The sequence below is a fragment of the Chanos chanos genome, chromosome 9 (genome assembly GCF_902362185.1).
Source record: "Chanos chanos chromosome 9, fChaCha1.1, whole genome shotgun sequence".
NCBI lineage: Eukaryota > Metazoa > Chordata > Actinopteri > Gonorynchiformes > Chanidae > Chanos > Chanos chanos.
Window position 1 is genome coordinate 21,514,427 of NC_044503.1, and position 16,174 is coordinate 21,530,600.

Below are 16,174 nucleotides of genomic sequence, written 5' to 3' on the forward strand. Positions count from 1 at the left end.
TATGGATAACAGTATGTTCATGCTTTTTTTTTTCTTGTTCTTTTTAATAGGCTCTAATTCCTTCGCTGCAGGTATTTCGGAGAACAATTTTGAAGGTATATCACAGGTTAAAAAAGTTTCAAAAGACTTGATATACAGTATCAGTTGTACACATACACACACACACACACACACACACACAGCTACAGCTGTGAATTCACGCGTTAGTGTGCCGACATGGTTGGGATGTCTGTAGCCTCAAGGCTGGGGAGCATTCAGCATACAACAACAACAACAAAAACAACAACAAATCAACAGCAAATCAGTTTATGCTTTTTTTTTTTATTAAAGGGTACTCTTTCAACTTGAAGCAGGGCTCTGATTCACAGTAATCCTTTGCTGGAATACAAACTAGTGTTTTTGCAGCAAGCTTACAGAACCCAATGTCCTGAACAGTTTTGTTCCGGTCTTAACCAAGCACAGCTGATTCAATTATCCAGCAGCTTTGATAATCAGTTGTAAGTTGAATCTTGTGAAAGAGCAAAGACAAGAAAAAAAAAAAAAGTCTCCAGTGTACACCTTGGACAAAGAAGTAATCTAAAGGACTCAGGTAAATAAAACAATGCTAAGTCAAAGTTTTCCTTTTTTTTGTTTTTTGTTTTTTTTTTCCTCCTAAGCACATATAAGCATGCAGGCCAGCCTCCAGAAGAGAGCCTTAAGCTTATTTTGTAGTGAAATATATGTTTCTCATCATTATGTAAGAACCAAGAGAATAATATGGTTCAAATGGTGAACAGAATATGTGCATATAGACCACAGTACTGCAGCAGACAGCCTAATTTCTACAAATACTCATAAGAAATACTTATTTCTGGTATAGGGAGTAAAGATACTTGTGAAGATCCAATAGGGTAACACTTAAACCTCACCCACATCTTCATAGCAACACTTACTGGCATCTCCTGCTAAACATGTGTGTGCTGGAAAATGCTACCCATGGCTAAACTGTGTGAGTGATATAAACTACTGTTAATGACAAGTTCAGAGTCATGACAGACTGATACTGTGAGGGTATGTAGTTTGTGAGGATATGTTAGATTTTTTTTCACAAATTAGCATAAAAATAAAATTGAACTACAGCTGTTTACCACAGCATATCATAGATCTACACCTTCAAAACATTTAACATGTCCTAAACATCTACAGTCCTGCTTTCAGACATCAATGGAAACTGTCTTCCACAAATACTCCCAATGCAGATCTAGCTTTCAAATGGCCAGTGGGCGATGCCGGAGGAAACCGGATGCTTATGAATGAGGGAAGCCCTCTTAACTGATAGCATCAGCAGGCCCTTGCTAGACAATCCCCACCCTTTTTTTTTTTTTTTTTTTTTACATGGAGGAAACTTACTTTAAACAGCCTTGATGAAGGAAAAGTTATTAGAGAGGGGACGAATGGAATGCTAAATATTGCAATTCATTGCTGTATAACTTTCCTGAAAGAAATTTGGCACAGTGAGAGAGAGAGAGAGAGAGAGAGAGAGAGAGAGAGAATGGCTTATAATTGAAATCCCAAACCCTGTGGTGAAACACTGGCCAAACAATGAAGGAAGAAAAAAGCAAAAGAAAGAGAGTATGGGGGAGCCTCAGTGCCTCTGTCAATGGGAAACAGGCGAGCAGAAAACACAACAGGAAGCTGTTGCGGCTATGTGTGCATGCTGATCTGACAACACACCAGGACTGAAAAAGTGACTCATATTTGCAACCAAGACTTTCCCTGAAAACCCCTTCTAGTCCACGCTTGATTTCTTGATTGCAGAAAAAAAATAAAACATTATGGTTATGTTTATGGTTTATGTTTGAAGAAGTAATGCGTGTTGGTTTCATCTTAGTAAACACACTATTTAACTGTGCATGTGGGCATAAACTTGGGAGGCTCAATCAACACAGTTTTCCCAATGAAGCATTATTGTCCATCTTCTCTGATTCACGAAGAAGCATGTAGCCTTGTATATGATGGGCAGAAAGAAAGTAAACAGAAAGAATACTTTACTGTCCATACAAGGCAGACTTACTTTGGCATCACAATCAATTTTAAATTAGAGCAGCAATAAATATCAACAAATCCATGCTTTGCTTATTTATATTGTACATTTATACATATACATATACACTCTGCCCACACAGAACTACACTCCTGTTTCTGACAGCACAAACACTTTTAACAAGGCACACACTGCCGTCTGGCTGCCCAATGTAGTATTTTCGTGTATTGTTTGTGTATGTTGTTTTGTGGTAGCACTTACACGCAGCAGTTACATTACATGGCATTACACTCCAAGGAGACTGGAAGGTAAACATAAATTGCCAGACAGACCAACTGACAAGAAGTCTAATGTGGTAAGTTGACTCCAATTTTGAGCACTGGTGCTTTTTTGTACAAAAGTTATAAAAAATCTCTTTGAGGCTAATATAAATGACTAGTCAAATGCATGGGCAATGGCATGCACGGGTGCCAAACAGAACATATGACTCCATGTTTCTCTCTCTTGGTACTTCTGCCTTACATTGTTAGCATGCGTAAAAGACAAGTCTTCAGTTCTCTACTAATTATCGTTCATCATTGCCTGAGACTGTCCCAATTTCCCAGAACTGTCAGTAGATATCCATTCATTTTGTTATATCTTTCAGGAGAGGGGAAAATATCTTTGATTATCCGCAATTTACTGCTTGTGTTCCAGTCTCTCAAACAGAGCTTTCTTTAGCTGATGGAATGATGTGAACTATATTGGGCAAAGAAGAAAAGGTTTGCATGAATGGTGGAAGACGTAAAAAATACTTTTGCGGGGATTACCTTTTATGTATTCAAAAAAATGAATTATGTAATGAATTATCTGCACTTGCTATATTTTGCAAAAAAAAGGGTACTGCGCACAAATGCACTTATTAAAAAAAAAAATAAAATAAAAATAAAAAGACATACTACTTCAAACAATTCTGCATACTTTTTCTATCATTTGACCTCATAGAATCCCTTTGTCACTTACGAGAATCTAGGTGACTGTGACCTTCAAAGTTATTAATCTGTTTCTCTTGCCCTTGCTGACCATATTACTGTCCCTGTTTGGTGCTTAATATGTGCAAACACAAGCCAGCTGGCCCTAGGTATTGATTTGTCCAGATGACCTAAGAAGCACAGAAACCTTGGAAGGAAAAGGTCTTCCCGGTCACCCAGGCTAAGCAGGGAAATATCTTTGCTTCTAGGAATGCTTACAAACATTTTCCAGGAAAAGAGAATCGCTGTCAATTGAGGATGAGGTTCACAGGGGGATAGGCAGGACCCGGCGGTCAAAGAGACCCTGAATCAGGGACAGAGCCAGGCTGACAGAGACAGTCTGACTGTGCGTTAAGCTGATTTAATTTGGGCCCTCCATCGACTTGAATGGTTTCTGCTCAAATCCGAACCTATTCAAGTCTAAAAAAAAATCGATTTTTCGTCCTAAAGCACCTTGGTTGAGATTTCTTTCTCCAACTTATGTGGGGAAAATATCTGGGCCTTTCTCCTTTAGTGAATTTAAACAGGCTGAGATTGGATTTGATATACCTTTGAGCATCTAGACTCCAACTGCACCTTTTGGCTACGCAGTTTTAGACAAGGTCCAGCCAGCACAACCATCCATTTAATTATAGCCACTCATATCACCCTGGCACATCCGGGAATCAGCAAAATGAAAATTTAGACTTGTGACCACATTAAGCTCTTAGTTCTTCCAAAATTGCTTTCAACATTTTTTTTCAAAGAAAAGGGAGTCAACCTACTGCTGAACTTCACTTAGACTCACCGATATATTTGTAAGCAAAGTTGAAGAGGGGAAATGGGGTAACCTCAGTCATTTTGTGAGTTAAGCAGCATTATGAGTCAGTAAACTCTAAGTCAATTTGTTGGAGAGGTCTGTCATTATTAAATCATGCCTCAACTAAGCGTTTCCCCCCCATGGCAACCTCTGTTGCCATTACCACATTTGCTTTTCGGTGGCGTGCTTTGTCTCGATCAGTGAAGCAGATGGAGATCTGTGTAAACCCTAACTGCTTCTGTTTGCCCTGTGTCATTTCTCAAGAGCTGGATTTCATTAAGGTACATCTACTCATCCTGTAAAGTAAATTACGAGCTAGCTACAAACACTCACCTCGAAAAACTAAGGGGATGTTTTGTCATTACATAGGTGACTACTGTTTGGAATCACAAGTTTTTTTTTTCTTCATATTATCTGATTCAGTTCTTCCCTGGCAGTCATACAGGTTAAAAGGTCACACATATCTTGTAATGAAGTTGATGAAGATTTTTAGGTTATACTGGAATGCCAAGAAGCTCAGAGAAAACATCATACCACAAATCTAGATAATGAACTTACACATAGTCATAAAACAGTGCATCACTGCGCACTGTTCTTTTCCAGATCCTTTAACTGCCCCTCTGAATTATCGCATTAGAGCCAAAGAGCCATCCTGTGTGCAATGCAAGCTGGTGTACTGACAGGAGGGATGAAGGGGAGGGGGGCAACAGCACCATGATGAAAACAGGATCAGCACTGTCACCTGAGAAGCCTGGCAGTTTTTTGTTGTTGTTTTTTTTTTTTTTTTTTTTAATCCTTCAGCCCCATTTTTCCAGCACAGTGTTTTTCAAGGAAGCAGACAGCTAATTCCAGATAGTAACCCGAACCTGGCCTGCCTCCATAATGGAGAGATTGACATGGTAGTGATTTTGACGTGCCTATACAGGAGCTACACAGCCTTTTAAGCACTTTCCGAGAGGTCATGCTTCCATGCAATTCTGTTGTTATCTGGGCAAATGTGCTGAATTCTGCTGAAAACGGTGTTTTGGACTCTTTTTTTTTAAATAAGCAGTCTTATATAATACTGGCTAGCTAACTGGCTTGCTAGCTGATTTGTAAGCAAGCAAGGTCATTGTTCATAATGTGGTTAACAACGTCAGACAAAATTGAATATGTGGTAATCTGCAATAGCATAAACCTCTAATATAACAGAGGGCTTTGTTACTACCTTTGGACAATGCTAACATGGCTGAAATGGCAGAGAAGGTGTACAGTGCTGATGGTGTTGGTATATGGAATGTGTTATATTGTTTAGGACATTTATCATAATTCCAACTGTAGTGCACTTTCCCTTGCTGCATTTCAATGTCCATTGCACCTGGACGATATTATCTGTACGTGTGTTATATGCTGAGATTGGAGCTGGTCTTACTTTTGTTTTACTTTGCTGCTTTTGCTTAAAGAGAAGCAAACGGCGACTGATCTAACTACATGTTGTGATCTAAAGTAATGGTGTTTTCTGATCTGTGGTTTTTAGTTGTTGCGGCACTTGGTAGCTTGTTGCTTCAGGCCAGTTTTTCTAATGTACTAAACTGTACATACCTTGCCACCTGCTTGGAAATTTTGGGAGCATTGTAAATTACTGTGGCATGATTTGGTGGAAACAGGAACAACTCATGCCACAGTACAACTCACCTCCCACTCACATATGGCGTTAACAGTGATGGCAAGTGGCAAACCTACAACCGCAAAGAAGAGTACAGGCCTTTGCTCGATGTGCCAACAAAGAGCCACAAAGCCACAGATAAGCTAGAAAAAGGGCCATGAGATAAACTACAGTGGGAGAAGGAGGCTGAGTACGAGTACCTATGGTCGTAGGTCCAAAGACCAGCTCCTTTCATTGCGTGCTAACAAATACTAGTCCCACATCAATACCAGGACAGGAGATGACATTCTACACAGCCAGAAGAGAAACGAGAGGAACGACTGGGTCTGAAAAGAGTTTGCTTGCTGAGTTCCAATTTAAGGGTAACTGCGCCAACAGAGACACCAGGCCAAGGTCAATAGAGAGCCCAAGGATTGAAGTCCCAGCACCACCCCCTCAAAGGCACATGCCCAACCCTGCCTCACCAAACCCGTCACAAGAAGTTCTTCCAACCCCAGCTAGAACCTTTTGTGCCAGGAAAGAGCGTGACCAAGAAAGGATGCCAAGATACCAACTGACCAATACGCTTTGAACATGAGGCAGGGGCAAAGGACACAAATTAAAATGAAAATTGAGCTTACTGACTGTTACTGATACCCCTGTTCACCAGAGAAATGAAGGAGTTATACGCATTGATGGATGAGGAGTCGCCTCACTATCATCCTGTGACAGAGGGCTCTGTCTCAGGCCGCGGGCGGCGTCTTTTCCCCACAAACTAGCCACTTCCCTCAGTTGTACTTTGTTTGTTCGTGTTTATGTCCTGTTACGTGTACGCCATTCATACATATCTATAATACACATATTCCGATAACATAATGCGTTAGCTTCGAGGGTGCACACTCGAAGCGCGCAGCAGGTTACCCGGTTTCATACACACAAACATTTTCCATTCACGTTCACAATCTTACAGGTTAAAACACCCCACAAACACCCTAAATTACACCTAAATGTTTGTTAGCGTCTTTACTGTTGTTTGTTTTACCGTTACCATCTTTATCATGTTACAAACACGCACAATTACTCATTGAAATGTTTGGTCCCGTCTTTATTGTACTTAGCGTTTGGTTTAAATGTCTTTTGTTTTGTTATAGGATTTTGTTCGTTGTCTTGTCTTCCTCCGTTCCTCGTTTCCTCTCTCCGTGTGTCTGTTTGTCTGTACTACAGCGGGGTACAACTACCGGTGCAGGGGAGGACCAAACAGAGCTGCAGAAACCCAAGTTCATTTATTTGGTTTAGCTGGAGTGGCGCTTGCGTGATGCCCACGGGGGAAGGGGCCACTCCAGTGAAAAGGGGTTTTTCGTTCGAGTGTGATGATTTATGGAAATTATGGGGATAGGTGAAATTGTGAATGCATAAATTATGTGTATAATATGTATATAAAAGTTGTGGAAATTCTGTTTGTACACTAAAATTATTAGGATGGGCAATATTATTTTTATTTTTAAACAGAACAAATGTGGTATGTTCTGGGGGAGGGGCTTAGAGTACAAAAGGGGTTTTTCATCATTGTAGGTTGAGGGAGTCAGGAGAGTGACAGAGTGTAGCTGTGGAGAATTGAAGTGAGTGGAAAGTGAAATTGAAAGTAGCGATTTGTTTGTTTATTGGTTTACCTATTTGTTTACCTATATATATATATTTTTGTTTGTTTGTTTGTTTTTGTGTTTTTTGTAAATATATATACATTTTTTTTTTGTTTCCTGTAAATATTTGACATTTTGGACATTTTTCTTCACTTTTCTTCACTTCGGTTGGAACTGGGTTTTTTTCTTTGTTGCACTGTAAATAAAACACCCTGCACCTACGTGCTATTTGCGGCGGAGCCATTTTTTTTTTGTTTATTTTTGGTGCATTTTTGGGCGACCCGAACCCCTGTTCGGTTTCACCCTGCCACATTTGGTGTCAGAAGTGGGATGGCCAGCCGCAAAACAGTGCAGCCAGTGAGGAGGAGGACGGGCCTTCGGTCCCAGACAGTAAAGCTGCCTGACCCAATGGAGGATGAAGCTTGGGATACAGTGGAGGAAGAGGAGTCCGAGCGGCAGGGGGCGCGCCCGAGAACCAGTACTCCATACCAAGGGCCTCCCAAGCAAGCAGCAATCCCAGGGGCAGACATGGTGGCGCTGCTGAGGGACTTCCTCTCCGCACAGCAACGGCGGGAGGAAGGTTTCCTGGAGGAGATCCGAGGCCTGGCAGCGTCCATCCGCCAACCACAGCAACCAACCCGACCAGAGGTGACCCATCAACCTGACCTGACCTCCACATCAGCAACAACAGCATCTGAAAGTCCCCGATTGGCTCTTCCTACACCCACACCACGCCGACGCTCCACTGCACTCATCGTCCAGGAAAACATCAGCCCCGCTCCATCCCCAGCTGAGAGGATTCACTGCAAAGAGCCAAAGATGCCTGCCTACCAGCAAGGGGAGGACATAGAGAATTACCTCCTGCGGTTTGAGCGCATGGCCAGAACCTGGGCGTGGCCAGAGCAGGAGTGGGCGTGCCGCCTGGTGCCACTGCTGACAGGAAAGGCACTGGAGGCCTATACAGCAATGGATGAGGAGAGGTCTAATTCCTACACAGACCTGAAGGAGGCGTTGCTGGAGAAATTTGACATTTCACCAGAAACCTACCGCCAGCGCTTCAGGGAGACCACCACACCACCAGGAGAGACCCCCACCGAGACCTACAACCGCCTGAAAGGACTGTACCGCCGCTGGATTCGACCAGAGCAGCGCACGAAGGAGGAGATCGGCGAGATGATCATCCTTGAACAGCTGCTGCATGTCCTGCCCTACGATGTCAGAACCTGGGTCAAGGAGCACGACCCAGACAATGGACTGACTGCTGCAAAGCTAGCCCTACAGTACCTGAATGCCCGCTGAAGGAGCTCGCAGCGACCACAGACAACACCCAGAGCACCCAGAGACCCCAGAGACAATCGGGACAATGGAGGTAACCCTGTTGGGGTAGGGGGTGTAAAAGGGGACGGTTGCCGTAATCTGAGTAAAGGGCTGGTGTGCTTTTATTGTCAGCAGCCAGGCCATAAGGCTTCTGTGTGTCCAGTGCGTAAACCTAAATTGACTGGGTTCTGTTATGTGCCAAGGGAGGAGGACAGTCCTGGTTGGGAGGGGGGATGCTCGGATATGAAATGTGAAATTCTTGTGAATGGTCAGTCAGTTCAAGCACTTGTTGACACTGGTAGTTCTATGACCCTCATAAAAAAGTGTCTAGTCCCTGAGAATAACGTGAATTATGGCAGGAAAATCATTGTACAGTGTGTGCATGGTGACAAGAGGATGTACCCCACAGTAGAGGTTACAGTCAATGTAAAAGATCAGATGTACTTGTTGAATGCTGGAGTGGTTGAGAGCCTGCCAACGGATATGGTCTTGGGGAGGGACTTGCCAGTGTTATCAGATCTGTTGTCAACTAATGGGGAAAATGCAATGAATGTGGAAATCTCATGTCCTGTGATTACAAGGGCCCAGGCTAAGGCGGGTCTGCAGCCTCTGCCAGACTTGTGTGATAGTCTGTGCCAGGGCGGGACCAAAGGGCCCAGAAAGTCACGCCGTCAGCGGCGTCTAGAGAAACATCTGGGGTCTCCTGTAACCAAAACAGATGTGTCTGGGCTTGATGCTGGGGAGTGGGAGATTCCAGAAAACATTGGGGTTTTACAATGTGCAGACCTGTCACTAAAACCATTGTTTGAGAGGGCATGTACAAATGGGGGTAGCTCTGGGGGTTATAATGGGGAACGGGTTTTTGTGGAGAATGGGATTTTGTATGTGGAAGGAGAAAATGTTAAACGTTTAGTCGTACCCACTGCATGCAGACCCTTGGTCCTCCACCTTGCTCACACCATCCCCTGGGCAGGTCACCTAGCCCTGCAGAAAACATACCTCAGGTTAAGCTCCCGGTTTTATTGGCCCTCCATGTACACTGATGTTCAGTCACATTGCACTACATGTCCTGTCTGTCAGAAAACAGGTGCCGTCCGCAGGTCTGACAGAGCCCCTCTGCACTCATTGCCGGTGATCTCCACCCCCTTCCAGCGTATTGCAATGGACATTGTGGGACCCCTGGAGAAGAGCAGTGCGGGATACCAGTACATCCTAGTCATCTGTGACTACGCCACCAGGTACCCTGAGGCCTTCCCACTCCGCTCTATCACCACCCCAAAGATCATCAGTGCTCTGGTCCAGTTGTTCTCCCGTGTTGGGTTCCCTGAAGAGATTCTGACGGACCAGGGGACGAACTTCACCTCACGCTTGATGCAGCAGCTACATCGGCAGTTAGGCATCAAGGCAATCCGGACCAGTCCTTACCACCCTCAGACGGACGGGCTCGTGGAGCGGTTCAACCAGACCCTCAAGAACATGCTAAGGAGGTTTGTGGTGGACACTGGGAAAGACTGGGATAAATGGCTTCCCTTTGTGCTCTTTGCCTACAGGGAGGTGCCCCAGGCATCTACAGGTTTCTCTCCGTTCGAGCTGGTATATGGATGGCAAGTCCAGGGGCCATTGGACCTCCTAAAGAAGACCTGGGAAGGGGCCAAATCAGCTTCGTCAGAGACTGGCATTGTGCAGTACGTCCTGCAGATGCGAGATCGTCTAGAGAAGTACCGAGAGGAGGCTGCAGAGAGGCTACAAAAGGCACAGAAAGCCCAGAAGCTGTGGTATGACCAGTATGCCAGGCACTGCGAGTACCAGCCTGGGCAGAAGGTCCTACTGCTGCTCCCGTCATCCACCAGCAAGCTTCTGGCAAAATGGCAGGGGCCTTACACCATCACCAGAAAGATGGGCCCAGTCACTTATGAGGTCCATCATCCAGACAAGGGCAAAGAGAAACAGGTGTACCACGTAAACCTCATGAAAGAATGGAAAGAGAGGCAGACCGCGCAGGCAAAAGTGATGTTGGTGAGAAAGGTGGAGGAAGACGAGGAAAATAAGGACGACTTGGGGGCTTGGCAGCAGCAGGGGAGTACCCACCTGGAGCATCTGGAGAGTGGCCAGAGAAAGGAGCTCCAGCAGGTGTTTGCTGACTTTCCAGCCTTGTTCCGGCAGAGGCCTGGTCGCACTGAGGTACTGGAGCATAAAATTCATCTTAAAGACTCCACTCCCATACGGCAGCGACCATATCGAGTACCAGAGCGCCTGGTGCCTGGGCTGAAAGAGGAGATCCAAACAATGAGGGATCTGGGTGTTATTGAGCCATCAACTAGTGAGTGGAGCAGCCCGATCGTCATTGTACCAAAGAAGGATGGGTCCCTCAGGGTATGTATGGACTTCCGGAAGCTCAACGCCGTCTCCCAGTTTGACGAGTATCCGATGCCCCGTATTGATGACCTCCTGGAGAGGATTGGAAGGGCCAGCTACATCACAACACTGGACCTCTGCAAGGGGTACTGGCAGGTGCCACTGGAGGGGAAGTCTCGAGAGTACACCGCCTTCAGGACCCCCATGGGCTTGTACCAGTTTACAGTCATGCCCTTTGGGCTGCATGGGGCACCAGCCACCTTCCAGCGGCTCATGGACCGTGTACTGCAAGGCTGTGAAGACTGCTGTGCGGCCTATCTAGATGACGTGGTCGTCTTTAGCAGTTCCTGGGAGGACCATCTCCGCCACCTCCGCAGAGTCCTCCAGCGAGTCCAGCAGGCGGGGCTGACTCTGAACGTGCAGAAGTGCGAGTGGGCAAGGGCTGAGACCAGATATCTGGGTTACCTGGTGGGCAGAGGAGAAGTCCGGCCCCAAGTGGACAAGGTCGAGGCAATCCAGAACAGCCCGCGTCCTCACACCAAGAAGCAGGTCAGATCTTTCCTGGGACTCGTTGGGTGGTACAGGCGGTTCATCCCCAATTTTGCCACCATTGCGGCACCCCTCACTAACCTCACCAGCAAGATAGAGAAAAATCCAGTCACTTGGACAGAGGAGTGTGAACAGGCATTTGTCACCCTTAAGAGGTGTTTGTGTGCATCCCCAGTACTCCAAAGTCCAAACTTTGAGAAGCGGTTCCTGGTCCAGGTGGATGCCTCAGCTGTGGGTGTTGGGGCGGTACTGGCACAGGGGAAGCCAGGGGAAGAATGTCCCGTCCTGTACCTGAGCCGGAAGCTGCTGCCCAGAGAACAGAGATATTCCACCATTGAGAAAGAGTGCCTCGCCATAAAGTGGGCCTTGGACAGCCTCAGGTACTATCTCTTGGGAAGAGAGTTTGATCTAGACACTGACCACCGTGCTCTCACTTGGATCCAAACCATGAAGGATCACAACGCACGGGTGACTAGGTGGTACCTGGCATTGCAGCCCTCTGTCACATTACCTCCCTCCTCTTCTGGATTGCCGAAGGTCGGCAATCTGGAGAGGTAATCAGCCATGATGTTGTGCTGACCTGCCTTGTGTCGGATGACAAATTTGATGACAAATTTGATCCTGATCTGAAACAGACCTTGACATTGCACCAGATACGTATCCCCACCTTTAAAATCCCAACAGTACCAAAGGGGGAAACCCCTTCTAAAATGCACCTCCACCTGAAACTCGGCTTTTGAATGTTGCCTCAAATGCAAGCATGGCAAGGATGATATCAGTAAGATGATATTCCTATGATGACAAAAAATGTGTGAAGCTGCATATGCCTATTTGACTGACAGAAGCAAAATTGGCCTTGCTGTATAGTAAGGTTTGTTGTGGGCTGAATGCAAAGAATCCACAGATGTACCAGAGATATCAGTTTGGACAACTGGGATCAGGAAGATACCACTGCTTTGAAGACCCTGATAGCTGCCATGGACATACTGACAGGCTAACTGGGGTTTATGTTCAGCAACCAGGTTATAATAATATGTTCTACGACAGAAAAGCTAAGTCTATGGATATCATGCTCGCATTTGCCATGAGAGGGTGATATCCTAAATATCCTCACAGGCATAGAGAATCACTTCGCCTTAAAATCAGAAAGCATTGTGTATCAACTTGTCTCAAAACAGCAAAATTGACAACTGCCAACGAACTATTAGGATGGAGGGACCAATGTGTATTTTTATATAGTGGTTCTGAAGAATAATCCTGTCTACATGACACTTAGAGGAGACTTTCCTCTGCTGTGTCACCTCTTACCAGATTGCTTTATCATTTCTAATACTGAAGATTTTAATTTGTCTTGCCCAATTTGCCCAGGCCTTATGAAAGCTGGATGTGAATCTCTGTGAGGCTTAGAAAATGTGTCTGACTTGGAAGACTCAGAGGAAGTGTGACTGGGTTCAAAGCAAAAGGGCCCAGAAAAACCTGCTACCAAAAGCCTATTGACAAACACCCATATGTGCCAGAGTTCATTGTGTCTAAAGTACATGTCAGATGTTGGGTGATATCAAATGATATTACCTATAGTCCACTGACCCATACTTTAAACCTGGGCTAATATCCAGTCGTCCAGGGCACATTTTGCACACCATGATCAGAACATTTTAAGGCACCTTAAAATGTACCTCTAAGTCAGCTCACATTTCTTCCGACCCATAAGCTATATTGATGGTCAGTGCTACTGCGCTACATTTGCCAAGAAACCAGAGCTGTTCATAGGTCTAACACAGGTCAGTCTGCTGCTGCACTTGGGAGTACCAGCCTCCTCCCAGCAGACCAGAGTAGATATTGGTGGACTTCTGGAGAAGATCGGTCCTGGACAGCAACATATTTAAGTTATCTGTGACTTAAGGATAGGATTTCTCAAAGCTTTCCCTTTCTATTCCATAACTACATCCAAAGGTTTCAGTGCTCTTTTGCAGTTGTTCGTTGAGATCTTGACAGACCAGGGGACTGACATTACATTATGCCCCCATCACTGCTATCAAGATCAGCCCATACCAACCATGCATATATGGTTATTGAAAGGATAATTCGAACTTTACTCAAAATTAAAATTACTTATAAAAACCATTTAACATTCAAAGTCAAAGTCAAATTTATTATCCCACTAGGGGAGATTTGGTTGCAGCAAAGTATTAAAACACATTCACATTCATTCAAACCATTGTGAAATACAATATGACAGACAACATGAGAGACAACATACCAGATGGGACACTGGGACTACAATACATTACAGTAAAATGCAAGATCACTTCATGTGGAGACAAAGGATGAGCCAACTTGCAGAGTGAAAAAAAGTGCTTAGTGCAGTCATTTGTGCAAATTCAGCCTACTAATTGCCATGCTAACACATCAGTCTTTGAATTTTTTAGTCCTATGTGCTGGAGCTCTGCATCCTCTACCTTAAGGTAGAAGCTCAAACTCCCTCTGCAGGGGGTGGTCAGTGCAGTCCAATATGGCAAGGCCCTTCCTTACGAGGATGATCAGTAGATCAAACTAGGGGAGCTCTTTGCTGAGTTCCTTGTCCTGTTCAGACAGACATTTGGAAGGAAGGACCTAGTATACCACACCATGTCTTCTCAGAAAGGCAAGACACCACCTTCACAGTCTCTGCTCTAGGTATGACAGAGATACTGAAGGGGGAGATTCATACCACATCTGAGATGGGGCGTTACCAAGTTATCAGATAGTAGGGCGGGGCAGTCCTTACTTATTGCCAAGGGAAGGTGGAACTCTGTGTGTGTCTCAGGACTTTCTCCTCATTCAGTTTGTTCGATATATATATTGAGACAGTAGAGGGTATTGGTCGGTATCCCTGGGATGGAATGCAGAGGGTTCACACCATTCAGAATGCACACTGGATTCCAAGAATTCATCATGACACCATTTGGTCTGTAGAGAATACATTGTCTACTGTGACTTTTCAAAGACTCATAGTCCAAGTGCATCTGGTGAGGATTTCTGCGTGATCTACCTTGATGACATTGTCAGCTGTAGTAACATTTGGAGATGCTTACATCTACCATCTGCCTGAGGTTCTGAAGTGGGTATAATCATAATCCTTTGGGTATAGATATGCAATGGAGTAAAATACATGTGGGTTTTCATATCAACTCTCCCTATAATCTTAACCACAGTGAGTCACTGGAGGAAGTAGGAGTGAAGCTGTTTTCATTTGTGGAGACCCTGACTTGAATATTCGGTTAAGCGTGATAGCTGATTTACTGTTCCCTTTTAATTTACTTCCCATTCTTCTGCAATATGGAGAGATAACAAATTACTGTAGGGAAACTTTACTGATTGGAATCACCACTTGAATGTGCCTGGGGTCATGCCTCAGATGTCATCAGGTTGAATCATTGGCATTACTAACGTATGAGAGGCAGTCAGTGTGCTTCTTTCATACTGAATAAAGTAATGAGGATTCTGGTGGTAATACTGCTGGACTTTTCTTTTGAGGAGGAAAAAAAAACCTGATGAGATAGCCTGTTCAGTACCAGCCATACCTAAATGAAGTGTGGATTGATAACTGTCCAAAGTAATGTAATCCAGACACCAGCCAAACAAATGGTCTCACAAGAAATTGGATAGGCATGTGAGTATGCAGGCTACAGGGATGGCTTAAACATAACCATAAAAGGTATAGTAGATGCAGTAAAGAAAGTGATTATAGCAATCTGCATGGAATACTGTTTCTATGGAACACTGATAATCTTACTAGAATTAAACAAACTTCCCACAGAAAAACACCATACCTCAATTATGTCCCTAACACCCCCCCCCCCCCCCCCACGTTTATTTCACTGTACCTTTTATTTATTTATTTATTTTGCCTAAGGTATATGATAGCACATCTTGACAGTGACAAATGTTTTTGTTGTGGGTTTTTTTTGTTTGGGGGGGGGGGGGGGGGGGGTTGCAGCCTCTTCTCCTATAAATGAGATTCTACCATAGCTGACCATGACTTATCACAGTTTCAGGGTATTTACAATAAAGCATTCAAGCACTGGTAGAGAGAAAACTCTATCAGTTCAACCTCATTGGTAAAATTGTGTTTAATAAAAGCAAGTGTTTTACAAAGCATAAAATACAGAGAGTCTCTGTGTGCACTGTGAATTTGTTGTTTGTTTATTTTTTTGTTTTGTTTTGTTTTGTTTTTTTTTTGATTCAGCATCTGAAAGCAATGTGATTCTACATAAGTTGAACTTTTTATATGTATATGGGAGAACCTTGTTCTCTCGCAGGAGTGTTAGCAAACTGAGAAGGAGCCTTTTTTTTTTTTTTTTTTTTTGGTGGGGGACAGTTCCAGTAATTATTATTACACAGAAATGTGTAGGAATGGTACAAAAGACCTATCAAATGATATAAACCTTTCTCTCTTTTCCATCCTCTCCTCTCAGGGTGAGTTCTGTTACACTGAGCTCATGGCTCCTGTTCAGGAGCATTACACGGGTCTGTCTGAGGAGAGTGAGCCGAGGTTGGCTCGAACCGGATGCCGAAGCTCTATTTTATGCTTGAGCATACACCCAGCGGGCCTTTGTGTCTGCTATGCTAATTGGCAGGCTGGTTTTGTCAGGAACTTGGCCAAGAGAAGCACTGGCTCAATCCTCAGGGGGGTCAACGGCATCAATAGCCTCGCCGTTGCACTCCCGCTATCATCTCGTGAACAAGCGATCCACCACAGTCAGTTCCTGTCCCCAGACGACTGTGGAAGTGACCTGGAGGGGGAGGGGGGAAGCGCTTTAGCTTTTCCGTCCATCTATCTATTGACAGTGAGTCCCTTCGGGGACTGACCGTCTG

General features: G+C 44.6%; 1 protein-coding gene across 1 annotated transcript in view; it reads right to left on the reverse strand.

Annotated features, from left to right (window-relative positions):
* astn2 (astrotactin 2) overlaps positions 1-16,174 on the reverse strand; it is a 324,099-nt gene that overhangs the window by 40,887 nt on the left and 267,038 nt on the right. The gene's annotated exons all lie outside the window — the stretch shown is intronic.